Here is a 17,761-nt window from a genome sequence, read left to right as displayed (position 1 = left end):
TCACCTTATTAATTTTGTTCGGCGAATTGAACATTCTGAATTCTCCCTTTGTCTACCCGAACAGGTGCTGGAATGTGGCAACCAGGGGATTTTCACAGTAACTTCATTGCAGTGTTAATGTAGCCTATTTGTGACACTAATAAAGATTATCTTTAATTGAGAAATCCCCTTATTAAACAAGAATTTGTGCATGAGGTGCTGTTACCTCCAGGGCTACAGATCAAGAACTAAAGGTGGAAGCAGACAGAATGGTTCTTCCTTAGGACGTAAGAACGAGCAGGAGTAGGAAATTTAGCTCTCCAGCTGCTCCACTGTTCAATACGATCATGGCTGATCTCATCATGGCCTCAACTCCACTATCCTGACCATTTTCCGTAACACCTGAACACATTACTAATTAAAAATCTGTCTAACTCCTCAAGTTTTCTCTCTGTCCCAGCACAACTGCACCCTGGCGTAGCAAAGCCCACAGATTCACGACCTTTTAGGAGAAGTAGTTTCTTGTCATCTCTGTTTTAAATTAAACCCTTATCCTGAGACTATGGCCTCTCTTTCTAGAATGCCCCACAAGTGGAAGCACCCACTCCACGTCTACTTTATCCATACCATTTATCATCTTCTATACCTCAATTTGATCTCCCCTTATTCTTCTAAATGCTAGAGTATAGACATAAACTGCTCAATCCCATTTCATAAGACAAACGCTTCATCTCTGGAATTAATCTCGTGAACTACCTCCAATGCCACTACATCTTTCCTCAAATTAGGCGACCAAGTCTGTGCACAATACTCCCGATGCGGTCTCACCAATGCCTTGTATAGTTGTAACAAGACTTCCTTACTTTTATACTCTATTCCTTTAGCATTCAATTTCATATTACCAGCTGTACCTGCATGCTAGTTTTTCTATGACTCCTGCATGAGAAAACCCAGATCCCCCTACACCAGAGCACTCCAAAGTCTCTCCCCATTTAGATAATTTGCTTTTCCATTTTTCCGACAAAATTGATGACCTTCACACTTATCTAAGTTCAACTCCATCTGCCATATTTTGGCTCACTCACCTAACCTATTTATATCCATTTGTAAGGTTCTTATTTTGTTGTTGCAACTTACCCTTCATTACTCACACAGGGGAGCTATCCTTCCAATGCACTGTCTATCTCAGCAGTGTCTATCTCTAACCTCTCCCACCATGAGTCCAAGAGTTTCAAGAAGGCCAATTTAACTTTTGACCAGATCGCCAAACATCACAAAAAGAAGACATCAATCATTATAGAAGCTGCTGCTTATGCATAGTTTCCTTGTGATGTACAAGAGGGCAATATCTGAAGATTAGATGTGGATGTTAATTTTTGAAATTTTAAATCCTAATTTTTGAGTTCAAAATAAAGATCTCAAGATTTAAAAAAATATGTTTTGTTGAAAAAATGTAATTATGAATAAAGTAATATAAAACAATTTATTAAAGGTACAATGCCAAAGAGTACGATAAACAATCAAAGAAATAAATGAACTTAACCTCCAACATTCAACTGAACTCAACAACTGATGGCGACTAGCTCTTTAAAAAAGGAAATGAATGGCTGCCATCTTATGTAGAACCATTCCTACGATCCCCTGATGATGTACTTCACGTTCTCCAAGGCACTGAGAAGAACACACTCTTGGCTTCAAATTGTATAATATCACGATTAACTACCAATATGACATGAGTCACCCAACCAAGCCGAGGCCCTTGGGAGAGTAGGAAACCTCCACGCAAGCAGAACCATCTCCGGACTACTAACGAGACAAAGGCAAGGACATCAGCTGCTACCCCCATCTGGAGCACCCTGTTCTCTGTCTAATCAACTAATCAATTGTTAAGGTCTCTGCCAAGCTATGAGACGTAGCAAAATGTGGGAAAAAGTATGCAGTTCTTTTCCTCAGACTGTGCATGCAGATGCTAAGCTAGTTTTGATAGGCACAAGTCAATCTTAAGTAATGTCCAATGTTTGATTTGAGTCTGATACCCTGGAAATGCCATCGGCCGACATTGCTCCAAATCAACATTGAGTATCTGTGACGTAGTGTTCAAGAAAGAGGTCCAAAAGCTGACTAACTTGGAACAAGATAAGAACATATCGGCCCACGAGAACAACGCACACACATGTCTTCCACCCAAATCATAGAATGTATCATAGAATCCCTACACTGCAGAAGGAGGCCATTTGGCCCATCAAGTCTGCACCAACCCTCTGAAAGAGTACTCAACAAAAGCACATTCCCCCATCCCACCCAATATCAATTACCTCTTAACCAAACCTACACCTTTTTGGACACAAAGGGGCAATGTAGCATGGCAAATCCACCTAACCAGTACATCTTTGGACTGTGGGAAGAAACCAGAGCACCCAGAGGAAACCCATGCAAAAATGGGGAGAATGTGCAAATTCCACAAAGTTACCCAAGCCTGGAATTGGCCAGCAGTGTTAACCACTGTGCCACCAAAATGAACGCCATGTATAAATCCTGGAGCAGGGAAAAAATTGAGGGTCAGAGATTTATACATAATAAAATAATCTTTATTAGTGTCACAAGTAGGCTTACATTAACAGTGCAGTTAAGTTACTGTGAAAATCCCCTAGTTGCCACACACTGGCGCCTGTTTGGGTACACTGAGGGAGAATTCAGAATGTCCAGCTCACCTAGCAAGCATGTCTTTTGGGACTTTGTGGGAGGAAACCGGAGCACCCGGATTAAACCCATGCAGACAAGAGGCGTACATGCAAATTCCGAACAGACAGTGACCCAAGCCAGGAATCCTGGCGCTGAGAAGCAACAGTGCTAACCACTGTGCTACCATATAACGATGGAGTGGCAACCCTGGTAGAACTAACGGTGAAGCTCCAGCTCCCATAGGGAACAAGCTCCGATATCCTTAAATACCGGATTTCCTCTGCAAGGAGGTTAGCCAGCCGCTGGACAGACTGTTAGCACAAGGCGAATTGGGCGGGGACGGGGGGGGGGGGGGAGTTACTGGGAGGCGGGGATGGGGGGGGTGCGGTTCCCAGGCATATATTAACGACTGTTACAGGAGGTAAGGGCCCACTGGACGAAACGAGAGTTTGGAGAAAGAACTTGGCAACTCGATAGGGGGAGAACTGGGGCTCGGTGAGCTCCACCTCCTCATAGGCGATGCTGAGCCTGACATTGCTGAAGCTGGTGCACAGGTGTGGGACTCTTGTTTTATCTTCTAATAAGAATCAGTAATCCGGTTGGTGGGAGGTGTCAAAAATACGACTTTATTGCTAATTACTCAGTCCAATACGCTTGAATAAGGACTGAATAAAAACTTACAAACAAAATATCAAACAATACATTAAAAAAGTCAAGCACGTAGCAAAAAGCATAGACACAAAGAAATTACTTTAAACACAAACAAACAGATTGATGATTGAAGAATTCAGGTACAAAGACCTCAACCACGTGGTCCTAATTAAAGGGAAATCTTATCTCTGGTTTAACCTCTCATTTACTTTCACTGGCTTTTAATTCTCAGCTGAGACCTCCTGATTTGTTCAAATGAAATTCTGTTACTTAGAAGATGATTTGCTAATCAAACATTGGACACTACTTAAGATTGACTTGTGCCTATCAAAACTAGCTTAGCATCTGCATGCACAGTCTGAGGAAAAGTACTGCATACTTTTTCCCACATTTTGCTACGTCTCATAGCTTAGCAGAGACCTTAACAATTGATTAGTTGATTAGACAGAGATCAATACGTTCTCAATGCTGAATACACTGTAATACAATGGTTAATTCATTATATGAGACACTGACTGAGTTCTCACAGTCAAGACACTTTTAATATTTAGTATTTTTTAGCTATATGCATTCAACTAGCCCCATATGAATAAAACAAGACTCTATCAGTCCCACTTTTGATTCTTCTAAACCTAATAGAATGAATCATATTTAAAGTAAAGCAAAAAGGAAAATTTAAAAAAATTAAAACTAAAAGGAACACATTAATAGTTGCCTTTGATGGTCCCTTTGTTTAGGAAAAGCCTTCAACATTGGAATGGACAAGCCTTGAAACAGTTACAAGCACTTTGGGCTAAAAGTAAGAACTGCTTATACCCTGTGGAGGCACCATTTTAGGGCTTGTTGCCATTCTTTTGCAGATACATTTGATGATCAGAAACAAAACATATAACAAAAATGACTATAATGAAATGACCAAGCCTTGCACCACTGAGACTCCCCAAGGACCCCAGCCACCCAGTAGCCCAACCCCAAAGGGTGCTGGACTCGGGTTGCTTGAGTTTTTCAACCTCCTTCTGGATGTGTTTTGCCAAATCAGTGATCTCTTTGGAGCTATCTGGAATGTAAGTACAACACTCTGACCCAATCAGGGCACATGTCCCACCTCTCTCGGCGAGAATGTAATCAAGAGCCATTTGACTTTGGAAGGCCACAGTTTGGCTAGCTTGTATTTCGGCGGAAACCTTGAACAGGGCTGCGGAGGTATCATTAGCTACCTCTTCTATGATGACTGACATTTTATTAAACTCTTCGGCTTCCTTGGCATCACCATAAAAAGGAACAAACAAAGCAAACAACCTGCAGTAATGGCACTTTTACATCTTCCCCTGCTACCTCTAATAGTGAAGGGGAATGACGAATAGCGGGTATCACATGCCCCAGATTACATGATCCTGCCCAAAAACGTGGACGCCAAGGATAGGCTCTATGATCAGAAACAAAATAAGTACCATTGTCGGAAGTAAAGTGAGCAACACCTGGGTACCAGCGGTCTGAGAAATTCCCAATGCCGGTAGAATTGTCCAGGCCGTTAGTGGGGAAGAACCGGAAGTGGCCCCTATTAACGTTGGAGTACATTTGTAAGCCCTACTTACATTAAAATACTGGGTGCAATTACTACATTCTATCAAACAAACGGACTGAAAGTAGTTGGGTGGTTTACATAGGGAGTATTCTGGTCCTTGTCGTAGTTGAGCTGGTACCACCCTGAAAAGGTAGTCAGCAGGTAACCCGCAGACCTCCACAAGTGAGCCCTCTCTCTCAGGAAGACCCACAATTTGGTTCCCCTTCATGTGTTTGGGAAGAACGGGCGGTGCTTTGGAAAATGTATAATTTTGCTGTTTTGGAAATATTAAAAGGAATAGAGAAAAAGGGAATACTTGTGGGTGGGAGTAGCAATGCATACCCAAAAACAGGCACAGCTGACAAGGACACGGACATGGATTCTACCCATGTTTGGAAGACAGTTGTGAGCGGTGTTAGGAGGTCCGGCTAACTACTCCCACATGTTCTGGTCCTGACCGGATTCTGGGGGGGTGGGAGATTGGGGACATTGTACCCACACCACTACGACAAGAAATACTGCTGGAACATTGCCCTCCAAATCGTTGAACTTTCCTTTTTTTTGTATTTGTCTCAGATACTGTACCTTGCACATATCCATTTCTTCATATTACTATTATGGGATTATATTTTATTTTGTTTGTTTATTATAAACAAAACTCTTCAATAAAAATACTTAAAAAAAAGTGTTGAGCACCAAATGCTGGGCTTTTCGGCAAAAATTCCTTGATAGAATGGAAAAGGCAAAGGTTTCAGTTCAACAAACGTCTTTGTGTACAGTCAAGATCCTGGAACTTCTATCAGTGCTGGAGAAATTCCATCGGCAATGTCTCTGCTGGATTCTCCACATAACGTGGCAGGATTACCAAAAAAACACCTCTGTCCTCTTGAATCCAGGTCCACAACTATTCAGAGAAAACTACGATAAATCAACTTTGGAATGACCGCTATGTCTGGATGACCGAAAGCAGTATGGTGAGTCTCTACAGACCTGAGTTCCCTCCGCCCATCATACCTCGATGTAAGGTAAAGTCGCCATAGTCCCGGATGACCATAGGCTACTTTCCCTTTTGAGGGGGAGAGCTGACTGGTGGTGATTTAACCTGAGGGTCACCATATCTCAGGCGAAGGGAAGGTTGAAAATGCAAGCATTCATGAATAACCTCAGCTAATTGAACCCGCGCTGCTGGCCTTGTTCTGCATCACAAACCAGCTGCTGGCCCACTGAGCTAAACCAGTTATGTTCACCTTCCACACTTCCAAGATTCATTTCATGTTCTGGGAAAAATCTTGAGTCATTTTCAAATGTTTGCTATTTTGGTTGATCAGTTTGGTGTAAGGCTGAATATTGTGTTTGTCTGCTGTTTTATGAATCTTCTGTATATAGTTATAACTCACAATAAATTATTTTTTAGCTTAACCCAATCTACATGATTTGTAGGCATGATGTGGTCCTATTCACTGAAACACTCTTGAGCCTACAGTCAGAATCCTGTAAACAATATATTGGTCAATGTGGCTGGTAAAGTTTCTCCATCAATCGGTTTAGAATTTCCAGTTCACAGGAAGCAGAACGTTTCCATCAGAAAGAAAGACTTTCATTATCAACTTTCACAAGCACAAAATCACTTCACAGACAATTAACTCTTTTGAGATTGGGTCACTGTTGTAATGTGGAAAATATGGCAGATGATTAGTGCGCAGCAAGATCCACAAATAGCATTGTGATAATGACCAGATAATCTGGGCGGGTTGCTTTGTCCCGCGGAGAAATCTGGTGCGGCACGCCTTCAGGATTCTCTGTTTCGCCGGCTGGTCAATGGGATTTCCCATTGTGGCGTGGCCCCATGCCGCCGGGAATACCCCGAGCTGCTGGCAAAACGGAGAATCGTGACGACAGAGAATTCAGCCCTCTGTTTTTGTGATGTTGATTGTAGCACCCATATTTACTACAACATCAGGGATAACTCCCTTGCTCTTATAAAATGTCGTGTAATGGAATATTTCACATTCACCTAAGAGGGCAGATCTGATCTGAAAGATGGTACCTCTAACAATGCAGCGCTCCCTCAGTACTGCAATGTAGTGTCAGCATTGGTGCTCAAGTCTGTGGAGTGAGACTTGAACCCACAACCTCTAACTCAGCAACACAAGTTAACTATTAACAATATTAATGTATAATATTTCTGTTGTATTCGATTCAGTTTCTGAGGGGATAAGTCCCAAGGCTCTGCACAGAATGCTTTCCCTGTAAACTGGCAGACTGAAAGTTTGATTTGATTGAAAGTGTTAGCCATGTGTTGCCTTTGTGTCTGGCTTCCTGAAGCTGTGAAAGGTGGTAACGTCCCTGGTGTCAGAAGTGAATCTGATGGAGAAAAGTGGATAGATTGCAAGGGTGAGACACAACCTGCACACTCGGTACTGATAGAGGATGCCCACATCGAGCAAAAAAACGAAATATCCTAAATTCCATTGACTCAAATTGAGCCACACTCCAGAACTACCATCTTCTTCATGCATTTTCTGCCCAAAAACAGGTATGCACTCATTGCCACAAGCTCGAACCACAGGAATGGCAAGGAGGGAGATCCAAAATCCACCCCAGCCAAAATAGGGATTGAACCTGGTGCTGTTGACACCAATCTGATCCACGTCCAGCCAACTGAGCTAACAGGCTTCCCAGGGAGTCTGAGTTGCTGTGCCAACATCCTCTTTCTTGCATGTTGTAGCCGGGAGCTATGGATAGTGAAGGTGGAGGCTTAATTTCTTTCTATCGCATGGCTGACCAGGCATCTTTCCATTATTGCCACCTGTCATTGGTGTGTGCCGGAAGGAATTACAAGTTCATTTCCATGTTATGAACATACCTTCCTTTTTAGGAACATACCTTCCTTGTCCAAGAGTGGGAGCTGAACCACAGCCTCTGGCTCAAAGGCAGGGACACGACCCACTGCACCTCAAGTTCCCCATTCAGTAACTATCTACTCTCTGAAAATCCCCAGTATTCCTCAGTAATATTGTTCTGCAGTGCACCCTCCCACCACTGGATGTGCTGCGTTATAAAGCTGGAAAGATACATCGAGTGTTGCTCGTTTTACTGGAGTGTGATTAACACACCTCCGTTTAAAGGCCGTGTGCTTAACACTACTATGGCTCTGTATGTGTAATTATGCTCGGAGTCGCCAGGTGCCGTATTGAGACACCGTCACAAGTATATCAAGGTCAGGTTCAAAGTAATAAATCCGTACACCGATTAGTAAGTCCAAACGATTGGTGTTTATTATAACAAATATAATAAATACGCATGCATACGCTAAAGAGACTAACTCACTTCTAATATTAAACAACTAAATACTTATCTAGTCAGGAACAGGCAAGGTCAGGGAGCAAGTCCTTCGTCCCGTTCTTGATCTGTAACTTTCTGATTGGCAAAGTTGTCAAGGGCTAGCAAGGTCTGGATCATGTAGCGATCGTTGTGTTGGCACTTACAGTTCAATGGCTGATGCTCAACGGCCGGTGATGAGACTGGAGTCAGGATGCGATGTAACAGGTCTGGGCCGGAGTCTGGAAGCAACAGCAGATCTGGGCCGGAGCAAAACAGATCTGGGCCAGAGCAAAACAGACCGAACCATGTGTGGGACCTACTCTTATAGGTCCCAGGAGGTTCAGGCCCCCTTGGGGCGGCTCCCTCATCGATTGGGTCTTTCCCAATCGATATCTTTCAAACTCCCCAATCCTAGGGTCGTTCCTCGATGGGTGGGGCGGTCCCTACGGCTCTTTGTGTTGGTTGCTTTGGCGCCATTCTGTCTGGGCGTCTATGGAAAAGTATCCATCGATACTTAAATGTTTCTATTGTGCGGGGTCTGGATCTGGATCACCTCATTACTATGCAGCTCTGTTTCCATTTGCACCTTTGGCTGAAACTCTGCACCTGGCCAGAAACTGGTTTCTGTACGTGCAAAATGCAAAACAGTCTTCTGCAAGCTGTTTGTCCTCACTAAGACTGTTTTTCCCTGCAGTCTTAGCAGTTCTCCATTTTGTAGCCCAGTGTCCATCTTAGATGGCTACACGATTCAAATGAAGGGTGAGAGGCAGAGCGAGCTGTCTGGCAAGGGATGTAGCATCAGGTGAGGAGCAAGACACTGGCAGAGAGGTCTGGCAAGATGTGAGGGTCATTCCCCAGTTTCAGAGTCAATCTCCCCACCACAGTCACTCCCCTAGACACAGAGTCAATCTCCAAGACACAGTCACTCTTCCAGTCACAGAGGCAATCTCCCAGTCAGTCATTCCCCCAGTAACAGTCAATCTCCCAGTCCCTCCCCCAGTCAGAGTCAGAGTCAATCTCCGAGTCACAGGAATGCCCCCAGTCACAGAGTCAATCTCTGAGTCACAGTAACGCCGCCAGTCACAGAGTGAATCTCCGAGTCACAGTCACTCCCAAAGAAAAGAGCATTGCCCAAGTCAGTACATCTTAGGGCAGCATGGTAGCACTGTGGCTTCACAGCACCAGGATCCCAGGTTCGATTCCCCTCTGGGTCACTGTCTGTGCGGAGTTTCCACGTTCTCCCCGTGTCTGCGTGGGTTTCCTCCGGGTGCTCCGGTTTCCTCCCAGTCCAAAGACTTGCAGGTTAGGTGGATTGGCCATGCTAAATTGCCCGTAGTGACCAAAAAAGGTTGGAAGGGGTTATTGGGTTATGGGGATGGGGTGGAAGTGAGGGCTTAAATGGGTCTGTGCAGATTTGATGGGCCAAATGGCCTCCTGCACTGTATGTTCTATGTTCTATCTCCTTTGCCCCCTCTCTTGTCTCTCTCTTGTGCCCCTCGTGCAGCTGTATCAGTTTCCTTACCGGGAAGGGCAATATTTGGGGTTTTATGAAAGCTTTCATGTTTTTATTTTGACTCAATTCAGCAAATTGAATTTGTCAAATTAATTTTGCTTCATGTAGTGTTTGAGGTGAATGACATGAATGTATGGAAAAGAGAAAATCTCATGAGGGAGAAAGGAACAAAAGGATATGCTGATAAGGTGAGATGAAGAGGGGGGAGAGGAGGCTTATGAAGCGTCAACACCAAAATGAGCAAAAAGTTTGAATGGCCTGTCTCCTCTGTAATTCTATGTATGTAACTTTCCGTGGTTAGATTTGAACACTCAATATCTGGATTGTTAATCCAACACCCTGGCAATTCGGCTGCTATACCTGGAGACGCATTTATTGAAATGTATTTTTGTGCCCGCTAAAGCCTTTCTCTTGCAGCCCTTTAGATTTTGCCAGATTTCATATTTCTATTATTTTCCGATTTCCACCCCTGTGACTGTCAGGCCACAACTCACAAGTTTTAATTACAGCTTCCAGTTGATGACACCCAGTTCAAAAGGACAGCAATGTACTTCCCATAAAGAAAAATAGCTTCTTTACTTTACCAGGTTTATTCTTGAACAAAGCCTTTCTCATGACGACTTGTGGCTCAGTGTTCCTGTCTCAATGTCCTCACACTTTAAATGAAAGCTACTTGTTCGTTGATTAGTAACTTATTATTTCTGTAATTTAATCAAGCCTTATTCAAACTTTGAATTAATCTTTGGAGTGATACAATAAAGGAGGATTCAAAATGGCTGAAGAAGCCACTCGGGTTCGTCCCAAAATAGCTTTCTTGACCTTGTTTTGAAGCTCTTGGCTGTCTATCATTTACCTTAAGAGAAACAAACCCTTTATTTCAAATATAATTCTAACCACACCCAAAACTTCTAACAGAAAGGGGAAGAGAGCTGGGGGGAAATTACCTCCTTTCTTCTGTGAGTCTGTCTCTCCTGTACATGTACTGACCCCACCACTGGATGTCATCACTGCCTTTGTTGCTGTGAGTCTTCCTCTTCTGATCTGCTGTCAATCACATCCGAGATTACACATCCCACACTGATGTTGTCAGTTGAAATCCTCTGAGGATGAAGAATGTTATTCGCACACTGGAAACTTTTTTGAAACTGATTGGAAACTGTAATATTTAGATTGGACAATGATAAGTAGTGAAGCCACAGTGCACAAATAAATTTCTCCAAACATCTCCCTTTTTGTTTGAAAGTTGCTCTACGAACTGACCCCCTTCCTCATTCCCGGACTGACCCCTCTCCCACCCCGTCCCTCCTAGATTGAACCCTCCACCCTCCTCTCCTGGGTATGGCAAACGCCTCTCCAGTTCTGACCCCCAGAGGTTAATGGGACAGTATTTCTCTGTAAAGTGGAGGTGGCATTGTTTCCTGAGTGTTGGGATGGTTCACAGCTTGGGAGAAACATGATGAGCTTGATTCTCCACCGGCAGGATCCTCCGTTTCGCCAGCAGTGGGTTTACCGGTGGGAAACACCATTGGCCAGCTGCCGCTATGGAGAATCCCGCTGCCGGAGGGGCACGCCGCACCAGAAAACGGGTGCAGCAGGATGGAGTATCCCACCCAATGTATTTTTAAAATTAAGTTATGAGATGCAGGCTTTGCGGCTCGGCCACCATTTATTGCCTTATCCTTAACTTCCCTTGAGCAGCCCGAGATGAGCTGCCTTCTTGAAATGCTGCAGTCGATGTGGTGTAGGTACATCCATAGTGCTGTTGGGAAGGAAGTTTCAGGATATTGCCCAGTGACAGATAAGGAATAGTGATATTTTTTCAAATCAGGATGGTGTGAAATTGGCGGTGACCCTCAACATGTTGGTGTTCCCAGGTGTCAGTGACTCTTGTCCTTCTCGATAATAGAGGTCATAGGTTTGGAGGGTTCTGTTTCAAGAGCTCTGGTGAATCCCAGCAATGCACTTTGTGAATGGTACACACTGTTGCTACTGTTTGTCAATGGTGGGGGAGGGAATGTTTGTGGAAGGGGTGCCAATCAAGCGGGTTACTTTGTCCTGGATGGAATCAAGCTTGAGTACTTTTGGAGCTGTACTCATCCAGGTAAGTGGAGAATATGTGGACAGGTTTTGGAGAGTCAGCAGGTGAATTAGTCATCACAGGATTCCAAGCCACTGACCTGCTCTTGTAGCCACAGCATTTATTTGGCTATATGTTATATATACACTAATGTGTAATTGCTACTGCTATTAAGTATTCTCTAAAAAACTGTCAAGTTTAAAGTTATTCATCTCTGCAGGGCCCACCTATCCTTGCGAAGGTAGTGGTGAGCTAGATTCTCCTCAGCTCCCCCTATTCTCAGAGGCAAATCTTTAATTTCCCTTCTCTTGACTGTGGAAGGCTCAATCACTTGTTACTTTTACAAGATTTCCAAATGAATCTGCTGTTTACTTTCTTTTGCACTATGGGGTCCCCTGTACATTATCCCACTACTTTGAACTGGAAACATAGAATCCCGACATTCGGCCCATTGAGTCTGCATCGACCTTTCGAAAGAGCAGCCTACATAGGCCCACATCCCCGCCCTATTCCCGCAAACCAGGAAAAACATAACCTACACATCTTTGGACACTAAGGGGCAACTTAGTATGGCCAAAGCATCTAACCTGGACAGTGGGAGGAAACTGGAGCACCCAGAGGAAACCCATGCAGACATGGGAAGAACATGCAAACTCAACACACACAGTTACTCAAGGTCGGGATTGAGCTCGGGGTCCCTGGTGTTCTGATGCAGCAGTGCTAGCCACTGTGCAACTGTGCCAGAGATGAAGGTTGTCAACTTTCTTTTTTATTGAGGGGATGAAATCAAGGTGGGTAGAGATCAGAGCAGATGTTTGATAGTGGACCATGCATGATGGGTTGAATAATCTCCCCTTGTTTCTGGCAATTAGGCAAGCTTCAAGCTTCTCTTAATTAAAAAATCAAACTGAGATTAGGCCGTGCCTACCTTCCATGTGGTCAACGGCAAAGTGTGGGCGCGATTCTCCGCTCCCCATGCCGCATGGGAGAATCGCGGGAGGGCCCCCTGACAAATTTCACGCCCCCCTCGCCCCCCCCCCCCACGACTGGGGGGGGTCAGTGTCAGTGACTGTGGGGCAGACAGTATCAGCGACTGTGTGGGGGAGACAGTGTCAGCAGGGGGGGGGAGACAGTGTCAGTGACTGTGGGGCAGTCAGTGTCAAAGACTGAGGGGGGAGACAGTGTCAGCGGCTGGGGGGTGGGAGACAGAGTCAGTGACTGTAGGGGAGACAGTGTCAGTGACTGTGTGGGGCAGACAGTGTCAGCGACTGTGTGGGGGAGACAGTGTCAGCGACTGTGTGGGGGAGACAGTGTCAGTGACTGTGTTGGGGGAGACAGTGTTAACGACTGTGTGGGGGAGACAGTGTCAGGTACTGTGTGGGTTTCAGAGACTGTGTAGGGGAGATAGTGTCAGTGACTGTGTGGGGCAGACAGTGTCAACGACTGTGTGGGGGAGACAGTGTCAGCGACTGTGTGGGGGAGACAGTGTCTGCGACTGTGTGGGACAGCAGTGTCAGTGACTGTGTGGGGGAGACAGTGTCAGCGACAGTGTGGGGGAGACAGTGTCAGCGACTGTGTGGGGAGACAGTGTCAGCGACTGTGTGGGGCAGACAGTGTCAGCGACTGTGTGTGGGAGACAGTGTCAGCGACTGTGTGGGGCAGCTGTGTCAGTGACTGTGTGGGGGAGACGGCGTCAGTGACTGTGGGGGAGATAGTGTCAGCGACTGTGTGGGGGAGACAGTGTCAGCGACTGTGTGGGGCAGACAGTGTCAGCGACTGTGTGTGGGAGACAGTGTCAGCGACTGTGTGGGGCAGCTGTGTCAGGGACTGTGGGGGCGACAGTGTCAGCGACTGTGTGGGGGAGACAGCGTCAGCGACTGTGTAGGGGAGACAGTGTCAGTGACTGTGTGGGGGAGACAGTGTCAGCGACTGTGTGGGGCAGCAGTGTCAGCGACTGTGAGGGGGAGACAGTGTCAGCGACTGTGGGGCAGACAGTGTCAGTGACTGGGGAGGTCAGTGTCAGTGACTGTGTGGGGGGTCAGTGTCAGACACAGGGGGGTGTCAGTGACTGCGACTGGGGGGTGTCAGTGTCAGCGACTGGGGGGTCAGTGTCAGCGACTGGGGGGGTCAGTGTCAGCGACTGGGGGGGTCAGTGTCAGCGACTGGGGGGTCAGTGTCAGCGAATGGGGGGGACAGTGTCAGCAACTGGGGGGTCAGTGTCAGTGACTGGGGGGGTCAGTGTCAGCGACTGTGTGGGGGGTCAGTGTCAGCGACTGGGGGGGTCAGTGTCAGCGACTGGGGGGTCAGTGTCAGCGAATGGAGGGGTCAGTGTCAGCGACTGGGGGGGTCAGTGTCAGCGACTGGGGGGGTCAGTGTCAGCGACTGTTTGGGGGGTCAGTGTCAGCGACTGGGGGGGTCAGTGTCAGTGACTGTGTGGGGGGTCAGTGTCAGCGACTGGGGGGACAGTGTCAGCGACTGGGGGTCAGTGTCAGCGAATGGGGGGGTCAGTGTCAGCGACTGGGGGGGTCAGTGTCAGCGACTGGGGGGGTCAGTGTCAGCGACTGTGTGGGGGGTCAGTGTCAGCGACTGGGGGGGTCAGTGTCAGCGACTGGGGGTCAGTGTCAGCGAATGGGGGGGTCAGTGTCAGTGACTGGGGGGGTCAGTGTCAGCGACTGGGGGGTCAGTGTCAGCGACTGGGGGGGGTCAGTGTCAGCAACTGTTTGGGGGGTCAGTGTCAGCGACTGGGGGAGTCAGTGTCAGTGACTGTGTGGGGGGATCAATGTCAGTGACTGTGTGGGGGAGGGTCAGTTTTAGCGACTGGGGTGGTCAGTGTTAGCGACTGGGGCGGTCAGTGTCTACGACTGGGGAGGTCAGTGTCAGTGACTGTGTTAGGAGGTCAGTGTCAGTGACTGTATTAGGTGGTCAGTGTTAACGACTGTGGGGGTCAGTGTTAGTGACTGGGGGGGTCAGTGTTAGCGACTGGGGGGGTCAGTGTCAGCGACTATTTGGGGGGTCAGTGTCAGCGACTGGGGGGGTCAGTGTCAGAGACTGGGGGGGTCAGTGTCAGAGACTGGTGGTGTCAGTGTCAGTGACTGGGGGGGTCAGTGTCAGAGACTGGGGGGGTCAGTGTCAGCGACTGGGGGGTCAGTGTCACCAACTGTTTGGAGGGGACAGTGTCAACGACTGTGGGGGAGACAGTGTCAGCGACTGTGTGGGGGGAGACAGTGTCAGCGACTGTGGGGCAGACAGTGTCAGTGACTGGGGAGGTCAGTGTCAGTGACTGTGTGGGGGGGTCAGTGTCAGACACAGGGGGGTGTCAGTGACTGCGACTGGGGGGTGTCAGTGTCAGCGACTGGGGGGTCAGTGTCAGCGACTGGGGGGGTCAGTGTCAGCGACTGGGGGGGGTCAGTGTCAGCGACTGGGGGGTCAGTGTCAGCGAATGGGGGGGACAGTGTCAGCAACTGGGGGGTCAGTGTCAGTGACTGGGGGGGTCAGTGTCAGCGACTGTGTGGGGGGTCAGTGTCAGCGACTGGGGGGGTCAGTGTCAGCGACTGGGGGGGTCAGTGTCAGCGAATGGAGGGGTCAGTGTCAGCGACTGGGGGGGTCAGTGTCAGCGACTGGGGGGGTCAGTGTCAGCGACTGTTTGGGGGGTCAGTGTCAGCGACTGGGGGGGTCAGTGTCAGTGACTGTGTGGGGGGTCAGTGTCAGCGACTGGGGGGACAGTGTCAGCGACTGGGGGTCAGTGTCAGCGAATGGGGGGGTCAGTGTCAGCGACTGGGGGGGTCAGTGTCAGCGACTGGGGGGGTCAGTGTCAGCGACTGTGTGGGGGGTCAGTGTCAGCGACTGGGGGGTCAGTGTCAGCGACTGGGGGTCAGTGTCAGCGAATGGGGGGGTCAGTGTCAGTGACTGGGGGGGTCAGTGTCAGCGACTGGGGGGTCAGTGTCAGCGACTGGGGGGGGTCAGTGTCAGCAACTGTTTGGGGGGTCAGTGTCAGCGACTGGGGGAGTCAGTGTCAGTGACTGTGTGGGGGGATCAATGTCAGTGACTGTGTGGGGGAGGGTCAGTTTTAGCGACTGGGGTGGTCAGTGTTAGCGACTGGGGCGGTCAGTGTCTACGACTGGGGAGGTCAGTGTCAGTGACTGTGTTAGGAGGTCAGTGTCAGTGACTGTATTAGGTGGTCAGTGTTAACGACTGTGGGGGTCAGTGTTAGTGACTGGGGGGGTCAGTGTCAGCGACTGGGGGGGTCAGTGTCAGCGACTATTTGGGGGGTCAGTGTCAGCGACTGGGGGGGTCAGTGTCAGAGACTGGGGGGGTCAGTGTCAGAGACTGGTGGTGTCAGTGTCAGCGACTGGGGGGGTCAGTGTCAGAGACTGGGGGGGTCAGTGTCAGCGACTGGGGGGTCAGTGTCACCGACTGTTTGGAGGGGACAGTGTCAACGACTGTGGGGGAGACAGTGTCAGCGACTGTGTAGGGGAGACAGTGTCAGTTACTGCGGGGGAGACAGTGTCAGTTACTGTGGGGGAGACAGTGTCAGCGACTGTGTGGGGGAGACAGTGTCAGCGACTGTGTGGGGAGACAGTGTCAGTGACTGTGTGGGAGGAGACAGTGTCAGTGACTGTGTGGGGGAGACAGTGTCAGCCACTGTGTGGGGAGACAGTGTCAGTCCGACTGTGGTGGGGAGACCAGTATCAGTAACTGTGGGGGGAGACAGTGTCGTGACTGTGTGGGGGAGACAGTGTCAGCGACTGTGTGGGGAGACAGTGTCTGTGACTGTGTGGGGGATACAGTGTCAGCGACTGTGTGGGGGAGACAGTGTCAACGACTGTGTGGGGAAGACAGTGTCAGTTACTGTGGGGGAGACAGTGTCAGTTACTGTGGGGGAGACAGTGTCAGGTACTGTGTGGGGGAGACAGTGCAGTCGACTGTGGGGGGAGACAGTGTCAGTGACTGTGCGGGGAGACAGTGTCAGGGACTGTGTGGGTTTCAGAGACTGTGTGGGGGAGATAGTGTCAGTGACTGTGTGGGGCAGACAGTGTCAACGACTGTGTGGGGGAGACAGTGTCAGCGACTGTGTGGGGAGACAGTGTCTGCGACTGTGTGGGACAGCAGTGTCAGTGACTGTGTGGGGGAGACAGTGTCAGCGACAGTGTGGGGGAGGCAGTGTCAGCGACTGTGTGGGGAGACAGTGTCAGCGACTGTGTGGGGCAGACAGTGTCAGCGACTGTGTGTGGGAGACAGTGTCAGCGACTGTGTGGGGCAGCTGTGTCAGTGACTGTGTGGGGGAGACAGTGTCAGTGACTGTGGGGGAGATAGTGTCAGCGACTGTGTGGGGGAGACAGTGTCAGCGACTGTGTGGGGCAGACAGTGTCAGCGACTGTGTGTGGGAGACAGTGTCAGCGACTGTGTGGGGCAGCTGTGTCAGTGACTGTGTGGGGGAGACAGTGTCAGCGACTGTGTGGGGGAGACAGCGTCAGCGACTGTGTAGGGGAGACAGTGTCAGTGACTGTGTGGGGGAGACAGTGTCAGCGACTGTGTGGGGCAGCAGTGTCAGCGACTGTGAGGGGGAGACAGTGTCAGCGACTGTGGGGCAGACAGTGTCAGTGACTGGGGAGGTCAGTGTCAGTGACTGTGTGGGGGGTCAGTGTCAGACACAGGGGGGTGTCAGTGACTGCGACTGGGGGGTGTCAGTGTCAGCGACTGGGGGGTCAGTGTCAGCGACTGGGGGGGTCAGTGTCAGCGACTGGGGGGGTCAGTGTCAGCGACTGGGGGGTCAGTGTCAGCGAATGGGGGGGACAGTGTCAGCAACTGGGGGGGTCAGTGTCAGTGACTGGGGGGGTCAGTGTCAGCGACTGTGTGGGGGGTCAGTGTCAGCGACTGGGGGGGTCAGTGTCAGCGACTGGGGGGTCAGTGTCAGCGAATGGAGGGGTCAGTGTCAGCGACTGGGGGGTCAGTGTCAGCGACTGGGGGGTCT

At 48.9% G+C, this 17,761-nt stretch overlaps 1 protein-coding gene across 1 annotated transcript in view; it reads left to right on the top strand.

The window, feature by feature from the left end:
• LOC119976685 (zinc finger protein 271-like) overlaps positions 1–17,761 on the top strand; it is a 95,750-nt gene that overhangs the window by 31,374 nt on the left and 46,615 nt on the right. The window lies entirely within an intron of this gene.

Source organism: Scyliorhinus canicula, chromosome 13 (genome assembly GCF_902713615.1).
Source record: "Scyliorhinus canicula chromosome 13, sScyCan1.1, whole genome shotgun sequence".
Taxonomy (NCBI): Eukaryota; Metazoa; Chordata; class Chondrichthyes; order Carcharhiniformes; family Scyliorhinidae; genus Scyliorhinus; species Scyliorhinus canicula.
The sequence above is the reverse complement of the archived record's forward strand: the minus strand, read 5'-3'. Positions and strand labels throughout refer to the sequence as shown.